This window comes from Canis lupus, chromosome 15, assembly GCF_003254725.2.
Source record: "Canis lupus dingo isolate Sandy chromosome 15, ASM325472v2, whole genome shotgun sequence".
Taxonomy (NCBI): Eukaryota; Metazoa; Chordata; class Mammalia; order Carnivora; family Canidae; genus Canis; species Canis lupus.
Window position 1 is genome coordinate 19830793 of NC_064257.1, and position 18339 is coordinate 19849131.

The following is an 18339-nucleotide window of genomic DNA, read 5'->3' on the forward strand; positions in this document are numbered from 1 at the left end:
CCCCACAGGGAGCCTGCTTCTCCCTCTGCCTATTTCTGCTTTTCTCTTTCTGTGTCTCTCGTGAATAAATAAATAAAATCTTTTTAAAAATTCATATTGTTTTAGGTGCTAAAATTTTGTGTATATTATGGTTCATAGTATTTGAAAGTATATAATGAATACCATGATCAACACTGATGTTATTTTGAGCATTAGAATCAATTTAGAAAACACCCTGATGTTTGAAAGTGCAGCAGGCATACTGTAACCATCAGACCACATGCATGAGAACAGATTATAATGTCTAATCATAGTAAAAGAGAAAAATTGGCAATGCCTGGGACGCTTACATGATCACAGAATAATTATATTAGCCCTGCGCTGCCTACCTCTGTATACCTTGTTATATCAGAAAAATCAACTCCTTTTTAAGTCACTGTAGTTTGATTTCTGTTACTTGAGGATGAATACATTCCTGTCAATTAATAAAGACTAAACTATTCTGAGTGAGATAAGCAGAGCAGATGGTTCAGCTGACAAGATGACTTATGGTTGAAAGTAAATACAGACTAGGTCATTAAAACTCCTAGGACTGAAGTGGCCAAAGGAGCTTTTAAGAACTATAATGCCTATTGTTCAAAGTTGCTTGCAGTATTATGTTGTTGTGGATAAAATGTATAGACCTTATAATTTTTTTGTGAGTGGAATCTTGTAGAAATTAGAGTTAAATTTCTCACCTGGACTGAAATGGTACGTAACTGAGAGAACTGAGAACTGAAGTAGGAGTCCCAAGGTCAAGTTGACATTCAAAATATAAGTATGTGGAGTCCACAGAAATTTAGGAGTGGGTCCTGCACTTGCATAGGGTGTGGTATTTAGGGTTGAAGTTTGGACCAATTTTGACCAGTGTTGGAGTTGGAAGGTTTTTGTCTGACATTTTAATTGCATGTCTTTAACCTGATGGTTATAGCATCCGGTTGGCCAAATTGAAGAATCTTAATTGTACTTTTATATCAGAATCCTTTTAAATATGTTTTATTTTTCTTCTTCTACATAGGAGAAAACTAAAGATAAAATGGTGAATTGAATCTTTTCATGCTATAAAAGTATACAAATGATAAAGAATGCCATTTGTGTTAATGCCATACATTAGCCCACCCAAACTCCATTCTTCTAGTTTACAGGTTAAAAAGTTAAAACTACATTTCCTAAACTCCGTTGCGGCGAGGGTTCCGGAAGTGAATTCAGTTCTGCCAATTAAAATACCCAAGAGAGGTCTGAAAGGTAGAAGTAAGGTGAAACCATCTTCCTGTGATTCTTCACTCACTATTCCTGCTGACACATAAGATGTTGGAAGAGTTAATGTTTCTCACAGCAGTACTCTCCAGCTTCCTGGGTGTTGAGGGGCAGTTGCAATGTTAGCAAAAGCCATTCTTATTTCTGAGGATGGTGTCCTACTCCAGATATGTGTCCCCATGGCCACACAGAATCTGTGACTCTGTGGCCTTCTGGCTATAGACGATGAGAGACCAGTGCATATATTTAGCTAGGCCAATCAGGGTTTCACTCTCTCCTGTGTGATTCAGATTTAGCACACGATTCTAGTTCTGTGGTCCTCAAATTTCAGATGGATAAAGATCATGAGGAGCTTGGGAAAAAGGAAGAATCCAGTGCTTTGCTTCTGGTGGGACCCAGAAACCTCCATTTCAATAAGGACCTCTATCGGATTCAGATGCAGATCATACTTTGAAGCATGGCTACTGTTGGGCAGGTCAACTGAGACGTCATGGGGAGCCAGACTTCAGCAACCATTGTCGGCCTGCAAAAGCAGAGGAAAGTGACTCTGCAACTTTAGGCAATTTGTCATGAAGGGGAAGGAAAGACAAAAGGCAGAGAGAGGTAGATGGAGGCAGGGGAAGAAAGGAGGGCCAGAGAGGAAGAGAAGGGAAAAGGTACCTTGGTTCTTATAGTTCTTGGTCTCAGGTAGACCCTTCTGAGTCCTGGCTACAGTGTCTGACTGGGATGTCATGATATTACCCAATTTAAAAATATCCACTTTTAATTTAAGTGAATTGAACATATTTCTTTCTCTTTTTAAAAAAGATTTTTTTTTTTTTTAGAGAAAGAGTGAGAGCAAGGAAGAGCAGAGGAAGAGGAATAAGCAGCCTCCACACTGTGCGTGGAGCCCAACATAGGGCTCAATCTCATGACCCTGAGATCATGACCTGAGATGAAATCAAGAGTCAGATGCTTATTAGACCGAGCCACCCAGGGGTCCTGAACAATTTTCTCTTTCTTTCTCAAAGATAAAATGGTGAATCCGTTCTTATGAATTGTAAGAATTTTTATGAATCTGCCAAAGGCATTTTTATTATGTTGTATATTTCTGGGTATGAAAAGTTATTTTTAAAGGACACTTTCATATATCTCAACTGGGGAGCTGCTACTGCCCTTAAACACTCCAGAAACTGGAGCACGAGCTCTGGAATTACGCCACTTTAGAGTTTCATATTTCCATACCAACAATAATGTATTGGGTATATGTTGTTACCAGTCTTCTGACTTTTGCACTATAGGTGAGGCCAGTTAGGCTTAAAGAGAAGAATAGCTTACCCAAAATACATGGCTAGTAGATGCTAGTTCCAAAATTTGAACTGAGGCCATTACTCCTATCTCCTCATGTCCCTGCTTCACAAGCACACATTGGTCTACGGAAGTGAACAAAGGAGGACAAAGTTCCTGACGTTACAGAGCTAAGGTTCTAGTGAAGAGAGATAGCAATAAACAAAATACTGTAAGCACTAGAAAGAAAAGTCAGTTTTTAGAAGTAAAAATCTATTTCTGCTTGGTAAGGTAAACAATGTAAGCATTATCAGAGTGTACGCTTTTTCATTTACCTGATATCCAACCCTCCCCAACTAATTTTAGAATTCTTTCTCTCTCTCTTTCTTATCTCTACCCAAACCCAATGCTAGCTTACTCAGTTCAAATTCTTTTTTCTGTAAAGGACCAGGTAGTAAGCATCTTCGGCTTTGTAGGCTGTCACTCTCCTGCTGTGGTGTGAGAGCAGCCATAGACCATACGTGAACAAATGAGCATGGCTGCGTTTCAATAAAACTTTATAAAACCAGGCTGCATAAAAAAATAAAAAATAAAAATAATTAAAATAAAATAAAAAATAAAACAAAAAAATAAAATAAAAATAAAAATAAAAATAATAAAATAAATAAAAATAAAATAAAAATAAAAATAAAAAATAAAAAACCAGGCTGCAGGTGAGATTTGCTGGGGCTACAGCTTGCCAACTCCCGATCTGCAGCACTGAGAAATTGTTAAAGAAGAGAGAACTGTTTATAGCTACTTAAGTTCTTATGAACTTTGGTAGAGATTCTAGTAACTTTGATTTAATGGTGGCTCAGAAAAAAAACTAAAATAACAATTTTTAAAGAATTATACCCACTTCTTTGAATAAGTCCTACTTTTCCTTTGCACTCAGACATTGAAGAGTATCAGAATAGAAGAAGAGAAGGAAAAAGTTGAGGCATGCCAGGCCTGCTAGAGTTAAAGTGCTAGCCGAAGGTCACTGTGAACACAATGTGGTTTGTAGTATTTTGCAATAAAGTAAATGTTGAAGTTATTCCAGAAAATACTGTAGCTGTTATACAGCTGTAACCAAGTAGAGCCAATTTAGTCAAATAAAAACCAGTGCAGTGGAGTGCAATTTAATGTATTATGGAAGATTTTCATGAACTTGGAAGCCTGGTTATGACCATGGTGACTAGACCCAAGAGAAGCCAAAGGCATTTTACTGGATGCTTGAACATAAGGAAAAGGGGCAAGATTGCATCGGGTATAATCAGCCCTCCTACTTACTGTGCTCTCTAGTCCATTACAAGAAATACTAAGAGCAAAGTAGAAATGCTTACATGACGTTAACCAGGGAAGTGGCTACGTGGAGGGAGGGAGTGTTGACGGTGGGAGAATGAATACCTGACAACTGACCGCCCTGAAGAGGTGTGGTGCTGGGGGGATAGGTGACGGAGGAAAAGGCAGTCGAAAGAGGAGAACTAAAAGATTTCACCCATCGGGTATATCGGGCAGATTATCATCCAACCACTACACCCAAGATTCTAGCACAAAGCAGAAGTTAGGACCAGGCAAGTCTTCAAGACCCGGAGACGTTGTCCTCCTGCAGCAGACACCTCGGGGAGGCTCACCCCTTTGAGACGGTCTCTCCGGTTGTTGGGCTGATCCCAAGGCTGCCACCTTCTCAGAAGAAATGAGGATGGATGCGAACCTCCCACGATCCAGGGCAAGGCAGATAGCGTCACTGCCTCGGCTGACAGGGGACCACTGGAATGAGGCTCTCCCTCCGTGGTGGACACTGCTCGTCGGTTGTAACAGCATCTAAGTCCTTTTCACTCTGTGGAATATCCAAGCCGGTCTGTGGAGATAATCATTCTTCATCTGGTTTCCTCTCCCTGAGGAGTAGGCAATAGGAGCCTAGAATTTAATACGTGTGGTTATACTTGGGGCGGACAGTAAAATGTGCATTAGAACTTGGGAACAGGGAAACGCTGTAGCTCTCTTGGAGTTCAATCAGTCAAATAACACCAATCACACATGATGGATGGATACCTTAAAAAAAAAAAAAAAAAAAAACCCAGATGTGTCAAAGGTCAAAAGGAAGAAAGGCAAGGACTGGAAATCAAATCCAGATGGGATGTGAGAGAAAGTAATACCCTAAATGTTACTGTTCCATGTGAAGGACTTCTCCGGGAATAAGACAGATTCAGGAGGTGGGCTGGAGACAAGATTGACATCCTGAGGAGTAGGAATGCTCTAGGTGTCACCAGCTCTGCCCTTTAGCCAAGGATCCTCTGACCAGGTGATGGGAAATTCCCACCCAATTGGCTATTACACTGATGCAATGATTGTCCCAGAGTTTATTTGTTCTGCTGAGGGCTGTATGTCCTAACGCCTTCCATCGTGAGAAAGCCCTAGGTGATTATCATTACGTCCACTTAGCCCACCAAGGCTGAGAGAGGCCACATAACATACCCCATAATGTCTCACAGCTAGTTTGTGGCCCAGCTGGGACTTGAGCCCAGACTGCCAGGAATGGAAGACCAAACTCTTGAGTCCCTGCTCTAGTGCTCCCCATGTATGCGTGTATGGTCCCCCCGCCAAGGGTGGGGAGGTTAGGCCACCACAGGTCGATCCCACGTCATTCAACTAACATACTCATTTTTTACAAAGAGTTTATTTAGAAAGTATCACAGTTTAAACAAATTGTACCAGTCGGGTTTTCTCTTAATACAAGACTCGTGATGCAAAGCTGAAGCCACTCATGAGGATTATGTTTCTCTAGAAAGTTGGGTTGTTGTTGTTGTTGTTTTAAGGAACATTTGTGAATCATACGTAATTAGCAAAGATCTCCTTTAAGGCAGAGGCTGGCCAGGATCCTGCTCTGTGGTCTTCTGCCGCAGACCGTCTCTCCGTTACTGTGTGTCCACCTGCTGTACTTCCCAAGCCTGGGAAGTGGGGCAAAGAGTGTTGGAAATGGGGGGATTATTATGAGACGTGACTCGAAGGCAAGGAACATCCAGGTATATATCTTAAGGGAGCTACTGCAACGGTGCTCACTGTTCTGTGTGACAGTAAAAATGCTTAACAACCAGGATGGCATGGCTTACAGGGAGGCTGGCAGTGGTAGCATGGTGGCCTGTCAGCCCTGCCCCAGCCCTGCCTGCTTCACTCTTTGGTCTTGAGGTCAACTTAATCCTCTCTTCATACAGCAGAGAGCCAGCCTCCTCAAAGGCAGACAAAGTACAGTAAGCTTCTAAAATAACCACTTAGAAGCAGAATCTGAAGCTGCCTCCAGCTTGGGGCTGCAGCAGGGCTAGAGGACCTGCTGGGTCCTGATACCCAGACTTGGGAAAGCTCACCTAAGACCTCTGGCCCCAGATGACAAATACCACTAGAATTTTTTTTCTTTTTTTTTTAAGATTTGATTTATTTATTCATGAGAGACACAGAGAGGCAGAGACACAGGTGGAGGGAGAAGCAGGCTCCATGCGGGGAGCCCCATGTGGGACTCGATCCCGGGTCTCCAGGATCACACCCTAGGCCGAAGGCAGGTGCCCAACCACTGAGCCACCCAGGCCCTCCTGCAACCAGAATCTTCCTGGGTTACTTGTCAACATGCTGGTTGGGGTAGACCAACCTACAATGGCTCAGGCACAGTAGAAGTTTATTTCTCTCTCAGTCAACAACTGAAACAAGGTTACCAAGTGACTCTCCTCCACATGGGGAGCCAGCAGTTCAAGCTCCTTCCCTCTTACATCTTGGCCACCCCCCCTTAGTGTCGTCTTGTCCCTGTAACAAGCTGGAAAAGGAGAGAAGAAGAGATGGAAGAGGTTTTGAACCAGACGCATCTGAGTTCCAATACGAGCTCTGCCATTGGTGAGCTGCAGCCTGAGCATGAACCCTCTGAGCCTCAGTTCCTCATCTGAGGGTTAAATGAGGTGTCACGTGTTGAGTGCAGTGCTCAGCTCAATAAGTAGTTGTTTATTATTAGGTACCCGGCATACTTTTTTTTTTTTTAAGATTTTATTTATTTATTCCTGAGAGAGGCAGAGACACAGACAGAGGGAGAAGCAGGCTCCCTGCGGGGATCTGATGGGGGACTCGATCCAGGGCCCTGGGATCAGGATCTGAGCCAAAGGCAGACGCTCAACCGCTGAGCCACCCAGGCGGCCCCCGGCACACCTTCCTAGACACCACCCTGTGACATTGGAATGATGCCCATTTACGGAGGAGGATCCTGGGTTCACGCAGCAGGTAGATGGCGGAGCTGGGCCTGGGATCCAATGCACAGGCTCCTGACCACGGACAGGGCTTCCTCCTATGTGGGGGGACCACTGCCTCGGCATAAGAGAGCTGAACTCCTCACGCTCCCTTTAAATGTTTTCAATATTAGCTAGATCTAAAATGGAACTGGCATCTCATTCTCCTTTTCCCAGCTACCCTGGGGCTGAGGAAAGGCAGGCTGCGTCCAGTACATTCTATGGCTGGCGAACAGCATGTGGAAATGCTTGCTGACACAGACCAAAAGTGAACTCGAGTGACTTTTAATTTCCAAAAGAGACCAAAAGAGACCTTTAAAATACTTCCTTTTAGAGAGTAACTACCAGAAAAGGTTATACTTTAAGAAAACAAGCTTGAGTGGCAAAGATGGAGGGTTTTTTTTTCAAGTATTATTTTACTTTTTTACAAGTTAGAAACCATATGGAATTTCCACTTTCACATAGCTCGTAAATGACTTTGCCTGGTTTTCTTGAAACTTGATCTTCCAAACTCCAAACTCAGCAAAGTCTGATGACGAGTTGGTGTCTGGAACTGATATTCCAGAGGCTAGATTGTGATACAGGATGGATTGTTCAGGAAGGAAGGAAGGCTTATAGATTGCAGGGAGTGAGACATCTTTTTCAGCTATCAGGTTTTGACCTGATCTTACCTCTGAAGGCCCTAATAACTTTTCTATTTCTGGACTAAGAAAGTATTCTGCTTGTTATTAACTTTTGACATTTCCAAGAAATGAGGACGTTTAGTACACTGCCCTAAGAGCACGTCTATGCCACGATCCACATGCAAAGCAGGCAAAGTTGAATGAAAATATAGAGGCTCCCTGACAATCTATTTGATGTCTTTTGGATTAAATTTTTTTATTTTAGTTATTCATCCTTTGTTTAATGGGGGCATGGTTGTGACTGAAAAAGTAACTTTTGGTTTTTCACTTCAGGATATTTTCTACTCTGGCATAAGCAGGAGCAACACCCATTTTCCCAGTTACAGCTGTGAAAGCTAGAGGTGGTTGGCACGTATTTCTAACGGGTTCTTATAACGTGTGGGTAGATCTTTTTTTTTTTTTTAAGATTTTATTTATTCATGATAGAGAAAGAGAGAGAGACACAGACTCCATGCAGGGAGCCCGACATGGGACTCGATCCTGGGACTCCAGGATCACACCCTGGGCTGAAGGAAGGCACTTAAACCGCTGAGCCACCCGGGCTGCCCCATGTGGATGAATCTTTATGGGTTGTTGGGCTAGCCTGGTCCTCAATCTCATTCTGATTACTCGCCTTCCCTTGTATCAATGGTTGAGTTAGCAGTTGCTGAGTAACAAATCATTTCCAAATGTAACGGATTAAAACAATCACATTTATTGTTACTCACTAGTCTATGGGTCCACTGGGCAGACTGGCTGGCCCCACCTGGGATGGGCTTGACTGGTATGGGCTGGGCTTGTTCATGTGTTTCCGGTGGGTTGATGGGTTGGTTGGGAGCTGCCTGGTATAGAAAGGTCTCTACACAGATCAACTCTTCACCAGATGGTCTCTCATCTCACACCTGAATAGCCCAGACTTTTTCTCATGGTGGGAGAAAAGGCCAAAGCAGAGGCCACACCCACCACTTCTACTTCATTGTTTTAGCTGAAGTAAGTCACAGTCTAGCCAAATTTAAGGGGTAGGGAAATGGACTTTCCCAGATGATAGGAAGAGCGCAGTCACATTGCAATGAGCATGATCAATTAAGGGTGGATGGAGAATCGGGGCTATATTTACAATCCATCCATGGCCTATAACAGTAATATTATAAAGTCAAGGAAGTTTGTCTTTGGTAACTCACTGTTCCCTTTCCTATAGCACATGTTATTTGAAAGCTTAGTGGATTTGAAGTCCAAAGACAAAACTTAAGTTCTGGCTCTGGAATTTCCTTTCACAAACCATTCTGCTCTGTAAGCACTAATTCGTTCATCTTTAAAATGGTGTGATGGGGACGTCTGGGTGGCTCAGCGGTTGAGTGTCTGCCTTTGGCTCAGGGCATGATCCCGGATTCCCAGGATCGAGTTCCACATCGGGCTCCCCACAGGGAGCCCGCTTCTCCCTCTGCCTGTGTCTCTGCCTCTCCCTCTGTGTCTCTCATGAATAAATAAATAAAATCTTAAAAAATAAAAAAATAAAATAAAATGGTGTGATGACATCAGTCCACCCGTGCCTTGTGAGTTTTTTGTTTTTTGCTATGTACGCTCTCACGTGTTTAATAAATAAGGTTAAAACGAGACCCTTTCTTGGGCCGCCTGGGGGGCTCAGTCAAGTAGGCATCTGCCTTCAGCTCAGGTCATGATCCTGAGGTCCTGGGATCGAGTCACCACATTGGGCTTTCTGCTCAGTGGGGAGTCTGCTTCTCCCTTTACCCTTGATCTCTGTCTAATAAATAAATACAATATTTTTTTTTTTAAAGAGAGACCCAAAAAAAATAAAAATAAAAATAAAGAGAGACCCTTTCTCTTAGATGTTCAAAGCCTTTAGGCTGGTTCTTGGCCTCTGAAGCCCCTCTACCACCACCACCACCCTGTCCCCACTCCATGTAAATATCCTTGTTCTACTTAAGTTTGTCTTTCCACACCTGTTCCCCCATCCTGTTCTGGACCTGCCCCAATTCTGACTTCATTCCTCCATTAAAGTCAACTCTCCTAATGTCTTTTTCTTGCCTTGAAATAGTTTAACTGGAAATTGATAAATGACTTCAACCAAAAATGGTATTGATTCCAGATAAAATTGCCATTTTAACGTCAGCCTTCTGAGGAGAACAGGACTATTTCCACGCTTCTGTTAAGCTCCGGTGGGTTCTCAAAGCACTTTGCATGCACTTCTTCAGTAATTACAACCATTTCTTGAGCACTGATAAGGGCCCTGGATACATTTTTTTTTCCTCCTCCTATTGACTAGATGTCAAGAGCTCAGCCCTGTCATTGACTAGCTGTGTGATTTTGGGTATAGCACTTCTAAGGAAGTTTTATTTCCTTAGAAATAAACAAGCCAATATTTGCCTAAAAACTTTATTTGTTTTATTTGTCTCACCTCTAAACTGAGGAAATTTGACAAATTGACCTTGAAAGGCCCTTGAGATTCTGAGAACTTACAATATTCTAGAATATTTACAAAATGGAATATGGAGAATCCAGCATTGTTTTGAATATTTCTTTATTTTGTGGTTTAGTAGATCAAGTAGCCAGTGATGACTTAGAAAAGAGGAAATCCAAATTGAACTCCAATAAAAAAAAGGGAAAAAATGAGGAAATCATAATCATAATTAAAGTAACTAATATTTATTGAGTAGGCTCAGACTGTTGCTTGACAAGGAGTTGTTTGCTATGAAAACCATCTCATCTTTGTTTTATAGTCCAATGTTAATTGAAGAGTTGTCATATTGTCATAAAACTGATTGTATCTGAGAAAGGTTTTCTATATGGAGGGGTGGATGACAGAGGAAGAGAAAAGAAAGGAAGGAAAGAAGGAAGAGAAGAAACTGATACTTACTGAACTTTTATTATAGGTGTGTGGTAAGAGACAGTTATGCACACTGTGATCCTGGGCAGAGAGAGCCAGGTGTTCTTCAAATTCCAGGTCCTCTTCCTGGGTGCTCAGCCAGGTTATATTGCCCAGCCAGCCTTGCAAACATACATCTCCCACTCTTGCCCACTTCCAGCTTACTTAGATGGAGGTGATGCTCATGGTGATCTTGAAAGTCATTTGTCCAAGATAGCAGAACTGCTGTTAACCTCTTATGCTGAATTTTGAGAGTCTATTTGTTACGACAGTTTAGACATATGCTTGCCAATATATGACGTTAAATTTCAAATCATCGCTATGAAGTGGAGACTCTTCATTTTTAAAGATACTTTATTTACTCATGAAAGACACACCGAGAGAGGTGGAGACACAGGCAGAGGGAGAAGCAGGCTCCCTGCCGGGAGCCCGATGTGAGACTCAATCCCAAGACCCCAGGATCACGACCTGAGCCGAAGGCAGATGCTGAACCACTGAGCCACCCAGGTTCAGACAAAAGAGGTCCAGACTCTTTTCATTTTTATAGATGAAAAACCGAGGCACAAAGTGAGGAGGTAAATTTCTTGGGCCATACCAGTGACAAAGCAAGGTTTAAACTTCAGCTGGTCCAACTCAGTCTACACAGAAGACTGCAAACATTCTGTTCATGCATAGAGAAAAGCCTACCAGAGTTTCACAGTAGAAGTTCCTTCATATTTCTACATGTTGGACAAAGGGCATCTTTTCATGAATTAACGAGTAGTAAGATAGTAGTGCCTACAACATTCTGAACTCGAGATGAACAAGAGGCAATGTGCCGGCATGGTGTTAGTCTGACATAATCCAAAGGGGCCATTTGCTGACTCTTTATCATAGGCAAATTATTTCATTTCTGTGGGTCACAGCTTTCCTATTTGGAAAATTAAGGTAAAAATTAAAATTAAAAAAACAAGCCAATATTTGCCTAAGAACCATTGATGAATGGCTATCTATCAAAGTTTTCTATTCCCTCTTCCCTTTTATCAATAGCCCTTACTCAAAAAAAAATTTTTTTTTAAATTTAAATAAATAATAGCATAACTTATATCCCGATTAATCAAATAAAGTTGATCTCTCCTGGGGTATAAAAACCCTCAAAAATTAGGGTTGAGTGTTAAAAGAAATAACATTTTGAGGATTAAAAGAAATAATAAATGTGAAGTATGTAACACAAGGCCTACCATATAATAGGTGCTTTCAGTGATTCCTTTTTAAAAAGGCAAAAGGGGGGATCACTGGGTGGCTCAGCAGTTTAGAGCCGCCTTCAACCCAGGGCATGATCCTGGAGATCTGGAATCGAGTCCCACATGGGCTCCCTGCACGGAGCCTGCTTCTCCCTCTGCCTGTGTCTCTGCCTTTCTCTCTGTGTCTCTCATGAATAGATAAATCTTTAAAAAATAAAATAAAAAATAAAATAAAAAGGCAAAAAGGAATCCTTATTAGTACAGTGTGTTCAGAGCCGCTTGAGCATTCCGGGTTTCCTTTTCCTGAATCTATCCATTGGGGTGTGATTTGCCTTACTATTAGCATAAGTCATAAGCATCCTGCACAGTTTTTCAGGAAAAGGAGGTAATTTGGGCTGCAGCCATGTTCTCATTAGAGAAAATGAGGGCAGTTAATGGTTAGTGTTCAGGAACAACAAAGCTCTCTTAGTTGCTTAGCAACTGGAGCTGGGGGGTGTGGTGGGCAGAGGGAGAGAGAAAAACAGAGAGGAGCATAAAAAGTGAATTTAAGGTACAGGCCACTCCCAGGTGGGCCAAGAGATGTGTGCATACAGCGCTGGTAAACACAGCTCTAGCTCATTTGTTCCATGACTGGAAAATTTAATGAAATACTTTGGAATTCAGCAGTGGTGAGTTACAGTGGACATGCGTTGTTCCAATGCAATGTGTAAACTGTTTAGGGAGCAAGTGGGTTAGGAATGGAATACGGTGAGGATTTAGAAGTCCTCTGGATTTGGAGATTTGTCCTTCTAAACAGACACTACTGCCACCAGGTGGACAATGCTGGGAACCTGCTGGGAGCTGAAGGCTGAGGGATGGGCTCCATCGCTGGAGAACCTGGTGCTGGCCTGCAGGTGGTTTGCTCTTGGACTTACCCCTTCGGATAATTCTGAAAAATTCTGGTCTATTTATAGGTTGATGTGTAAAAGTCTTCGTTATAAATTGAAATGGTTGTTAGGAATATAACCTGCTATGGTTTTATCACCATTTTAAAATAAAACCGCTGTATCATTCCTTTAAATGTGGACAAGGGCCTCTAAACGCCATAGGGATTTTACGTGTGTGTGCACTATTTTAAAATTACATGAGAAAGTTTTTTTTAATGAGTAATAGTCACATAATTCCTTTTCTCCCTGAAACTTATATTTGAGTTCCAATTCCCCAGCCGACTTATGTCCTAATGTTTTATATATATATATTCTATATAAGTATAAAATGTTATGCATATAATGCTACATATATTTTTATATATATTTTTCTTAACAAAGCTAAGTATATAAATTAGAGTTTACTTATCTATTTTCTGAATTTTGGCCTTTGGCTGGCTCCTTTGGTAGAATGTGCAAAACTTTCATTTTTTAAAATTTAATTAATTAACATATAATGTATTATTGGTTTCAGAAGTAGAGGTCAGTGACTCATCAGTTGCATATAATACCCAGTGTTCATTACATGACATGCCCCCCATAAGGCCCATCATCCTGTCACCCCATCCCTCCAATAGTTCAATTTTGCCTTTGTTTCCCTTGCCTTTGCAGATGCATCTAGCCAGGAAATGCTGCAGCTGTAGTCAAGGAGGAGGTTGCCTGGGTTCTCTTCTAAGATTTTAATGGATCCCTGTCTCACATTTAGGTCTTTCATCCATTTTGAGTTTATTTTTATATATGGTGTAAGAAAGTGGTCCGGTTTCATTCTTCACATGTCCCAACACCATTTGTTGAAGAGACCATCTTTTTTCCGTTGGATACTCTTTTCTACTTTGTTGAATATTAGTTGCCCACAGAGTTGAAGGTCCATTTCTGGGTTCTCTATTCTGTTCCATTGATCTATGTGTCTGTTGTGTGCCAGCACCACACTGTCTTGATGAACACAGCTTTGTAGTACAGCTTGAAGTCCATAATTTTGATACCATCAGCTTTGGTTTTCTCTTTCAACTTTTCTTTGGCTATTTGGGGTCTTTTCTGATTCCACACAAATTTTTAGGATTGTTTGTTCCAACTCTGCAAAAAAATTTGATAGGGATTGCATTGAATGTATAGATTGCTCTGGGAAGCAGAGGTATTTTAACCCTGTTTATTCTTCCAATCCATGAGCATAGAACTTTTTAAAAAAATTTCTTTGTGTCTTCCTCAATTTCTTTCATGAGTGTTCTATAGTTTTCTGAGTACAGATCCTTTACCTCTTTGGTTAAGTTTACTCTTAAGTATCTTATGGGTGTTGGTGCAATTGTAAATGGGATTGATTCTTCTATTTCCCTTTCTTGTGTCTCAGCGTTAGTGTGTAGAAATGCAACTGATTTCTGTGCATTAATTTTATATCCTGCTACTTTGCTGAATTCCTGTATGAGTTCTAGCAATTTGGGGGTGGAGTCTTTTGGATTTTCCACATAGGGTATCATGTCATCTGCAAAGAGTGAGAGTTTGACTTCTTTGCTGATTTGGATGCCTTTTATTTATTTTTGTTGCCTGATGGCTGAGGCTAGGACTTCTAGTACAAGGCAAACAATAGTGGTGAGAGTGGACATCCCTGTCGTGTTCCTGATCTTAGGAGAAAGGCTCTCAGTTTTTCCCAATTGAGAATAATATTCACAGTGGAATTTTTGTACATGGCTTTTACTATATTGAAGTATGTTCTTTCTATTCCTACACTGTGCAGAGTTTTAATCAAGAAAGGATGCTGTACTTTGTCAAGTGCTTTCTCTGCATCTATTGAGAGGATCATATGGTTCTCATCCATTCTTTATTAATGTAGCGTCTCACTTTGCTTTGCAGATGTTGAACCACCCCTGCAGCCCAGGAAAAAAATCCCACTTGGTTGTGGTGAATAATCCTTTTAATATACTTGGTGAGACTTTTTGCATCCATATTCGTCAGGATATTGATCTATAATTCTCCTTTTTTGGGGGGATCTTTGTCGGGTTTTGAGATCAAGACAATGCTAGCCTGACAGAAAGAGTTTGGAAGTTTTCCTTCCATTTCTATTTTTTGAAACAGCTTCAAGAGAATAAGTATTTTAAAAAATTTTTTTTATTTATTTATGATAGTCACAGAGAGAGAGAGAGAGAGAGAGAGAGGCAGAGACACAGGCAGAGGGAGAAGCAGGCTCCATGCACCGGGAGCCCGACGTGGGACTCGATCCCAGGTCCCCAGGATCGCGCCCTGGGCCAAAGGCAGGCGCTAAACCGCTGCGCCACCCAGGAATCCCTTTACATTTTTTTTTTTTTTTTTAAGGAGAATAGGTATTAATTCTTCCTTAGATGTTTGGTAAAATTCCTCTGGGAAGCCATCTAGCCCTGAACTCTTATTTGTTGGGAGATTTTTTGGTTACTGCTTCAATTTCCCTGCTGGTTATGGATCTTTTCAGGTTTCCTATTTTTCCGTTTCAGTTTTGGTAGTTTATACATTTCTAGGGATGCATCCATTTCTTCCAGATTGCCCAATTTGTTGGCATATGATTGCTCATAAGATGTTCTTATAATTGTTTGTATTTCTTTGATGGTGTTTGTGATCTCTTTTCTTCCATTCATCATTTTATTAATCTGGGTCCTTTCTCTTTTCTTTTTGATAAGTCTGGCTAGGGATTTATTGGTCTTATTAATTCTTTCAAAGAACTACCTCCTAGTTTTGTTGATCTGTTCTATTGTTCGTTTGGTTTCTATTTCATTGACTTCTGTTCTAATCCTTATTAATTTTTGTCTCTTGCTTTGTTTAGGCTTTATTTGCTGTTCTTTCTCCAGTTCCTTTAGGTGTAAGATTAGTTTGTGGAGTTGAGAACTTTCTTGTTTCTTAAAAAAGGCTTGTAATTGCTATGTACTTCTCTCTTAGGATCGCCTCTCTGTATCCCAAAGGTTTTGAACAGTTGTGTTTTCATTTTCATTCATTTCCATGAGTTTTAAAAATTCTTCTTTAATTTCCTGGTTGACCCATTCATACTTTAGCAGGGTACTCTTTAATCTTCATATATTTGTGTTGTGATTTCTACTTGTGATTTCCAAATTTCTACTTGTGATTGAGTTCAAGCTTCAAAGTATTGTGGTTTGAAAATATGCAGGGAATAATCCTAATCTTTTGGTAGTGATTGAGACCTGATTTGTGGCCCAGTATGTGACTATTCTGGAGAATGCTCCGTGTGCACTTGAATTTATTTTTATTTTTTTAAAGATTTTATTTATTTATTCATGAGACACACACACATACACACACACACACACACACACACACACAGAGGCAGAGACACAGGCAGAGGGAGAAGCAGGCTCCATGTCAGGAGCCCGATGCGGGACTCGATCCCAGGTATCCAGGATCACGTCCTGGGCCAAAGGCGGGCGCTAAACCGCTGAGCCACCCAGGGATCCCCTCCATGTGCACTTGAAAAGAATGTGTATTCTGTTGCTTTAGGATGGGGTGTTCTGGGTATATCTGTGAAGTCCATCTGGTCCAGTTGTCATTCAAAGCCCTTATTTCCTTATTGATCTTCTGCTTAGATGATCTGTCCATTGCAGTAAGTGGGTGCTAAAGTCCTCCACTATTATCATATTATCATCAATGTGTTTCTTTGATTTTGTTATTAATTGGTTTATATAATTGACTGCTCCCAAGTTAGGAGCATAAAATATTTATAATGGTTAGATCTTCTTGTTGGATAGATCTTTTAATTATAATATAATATCCCTCTTCATCTATCATTATGGTCCTTGGCTTGAAATCTAATTTGTCTAATATAAGGATTGCTACCCAGCTTTCTTTTAATGTTCATTAGCATGTTGAATGCTTCTCCACCCGTTCACTTTCAATCTGGAAGTGTTTTTGGCTCTAAAATGAGTCTCTTGTAGACAGCATATCAATGGATCTTGCTTTTTTATTCAATTTGATACCATGTATCTTTTGATTGAGTCATTTAGCCCATTTACATTCAGGGTAACTATTGAAAGATAATAATTTAGGGCCATCGTATTACCTGTAGTCACTGTTTCTGTATATTGTCTCTGTTCCTTTCTGGTCTGTGTTACTTTTGGGCTCACTTTGCTTAAAGGATCCCCTTTAATATTTTTTGCAGGATTGGTTTAGTGATCAAAGTTCTTTTAGTTTCTGTTAGTCCTGGAAGCTCTTTATGTTTCCTTCTGTTCTGAATGACAGCCTTGCTGGATAAAGTATTCTTGGCTGCATATTTTTTTAATTTAGCACCCTGAATATATCCTGTCAGTCCCTTCTGGCCTGCCAGGTCTCTGTGGATAGGTCTGTTACCAGCCTTATGTTTCTATCTCTGTAGGTTAAGGGCTCTTGTCCTGAGCTGCTTTCAGGATTTTCTCTTTGACTCTGGAATCTGTAAGCTTCACTATTATATATGTTGAGGTGTTGACTTATTTTTATTGATCTTAAGGGGGATTCTCTGTGCCTCCTGGACTTGAATGCCCAGCTAGTATCTTAATAATAATTATTTTGAATTTTAGCTCTGACATTTTACTAATATCCATATTAATTAAGTCTCTGGCAGTCAGTATGACATCTTGTTCTTTTTGGGGGGGTTAGTTTTTTTGTCTTGTCATTTTGTCCAGAGAAGAATAGATGAATGAGATAACAAAATACAAAAACATCAATCATGACCCCAGCAAAATATATTCTAAACAAACCAAAAGAGTTCAGAAACCAAACAAGGAAAATAAGAGAGAGTATAATCAAAACAGGTGGACAGAATAGAGCAACATACTAGGTCCTGGATGTATTTTGGTCTGTTTGTTGGGAGAAACTAGATCTCAAAAGCGTAAAGAAAGAAAAACTTACATACATACAAAAATAAAACTGCATACAATGAAAGGAAGACAAAAATGAAGAATACATACATATAAAACATAAATGTAAAAGCGAAAATTACAAAAGACTTAAAAAAAGAATTTATAAAATAAGACACTCAGAAAAGGGGAAAAAGACAAAAGAAATTTGAAGCTGAAAGGCTAAGGGATTAGGAGAAAAGATCCTTGAATTCTCTGTACTATTTTCTCCCAGCCCTGGAGGTTTTCATTTCTGTGGGGTGGGTAAGGCCGGTGTGGACTGGGGTCCCGGCTGCTCCTGCCAAGGGCGGGCCTGGTTGGATGTCCCCCCAGCAGAGTGGGCTTGGCTCGGAGTCTCCAGGCCCTGCAGCCCCTGTGGTGCACACGCAGGCCCTGCCGGGCGGAGGGGGCTTCACCTCGGTGCTTCCACTTGGGGGGCCCTGCTTGGAGGGGGCACCTGACTGACCCCCAGCCCTTGCCTATGGCAACACAGAGCTGGAGGCCCAGGCCGCTGCTCTATCACCTGCAGCAGCCAGGCCCCAGGGTCCCCCTGCAGTCTGTCTTCCCAGACCCCTCAAGTCACTTCTCTGCACCTCCCACCTTGCAAAAACAGGACACTTTTTAAAAGATTTTATCTATTTATTCATGAGAGACACGCAGAGAGAGAGGCAGAGATCCAGGCAGAGGGAGAAGCAGGCTCCATGCTGGGAGCCTGATGTGGGACTTGATCCTAGGACCCTGGGGTCAAGCCCTGGGCCAAAGGCAGATGCCTAACTGACTGAGCTACCCAGGCATCCAGGCACCTGCAAAATAGACATTTTTTCATCTAGACTTTGAACACTCTATCACCCATTATCTCAAGAAAAGTAGTGATTTTGCTCCAATTTTGTTGTCAATGAACTGAAAATGTGCTTTATAATTAACCTACTGCTACTAT

General features: G+C 41.2%; 1 protein-coding gene across 1 annotated transcript in view; it reads left to right on the forward strand.

Annotated features, from left to right (window-relative positions):
* The window catches only part of ZDHHC17 (zinc finger DHHC-type palmitoyltransferase 17), a 189910-nt gene extending 187704 nt beyond the window's left edge, over window positions 1-2206 (forward strand). Inside the window, exon 18 of the transcript XR_007402232.1 lies at window positions 2100-2206. The gene's annotated coding sequence lies outside the window, so the exon portion shown is untranslated. The remainder of the gene's footprint in view (window positions 1-2099) is intronic.
* The last annotated feature ends 16133 nt before the right edge of the window (window positions 2207-18339 follow it).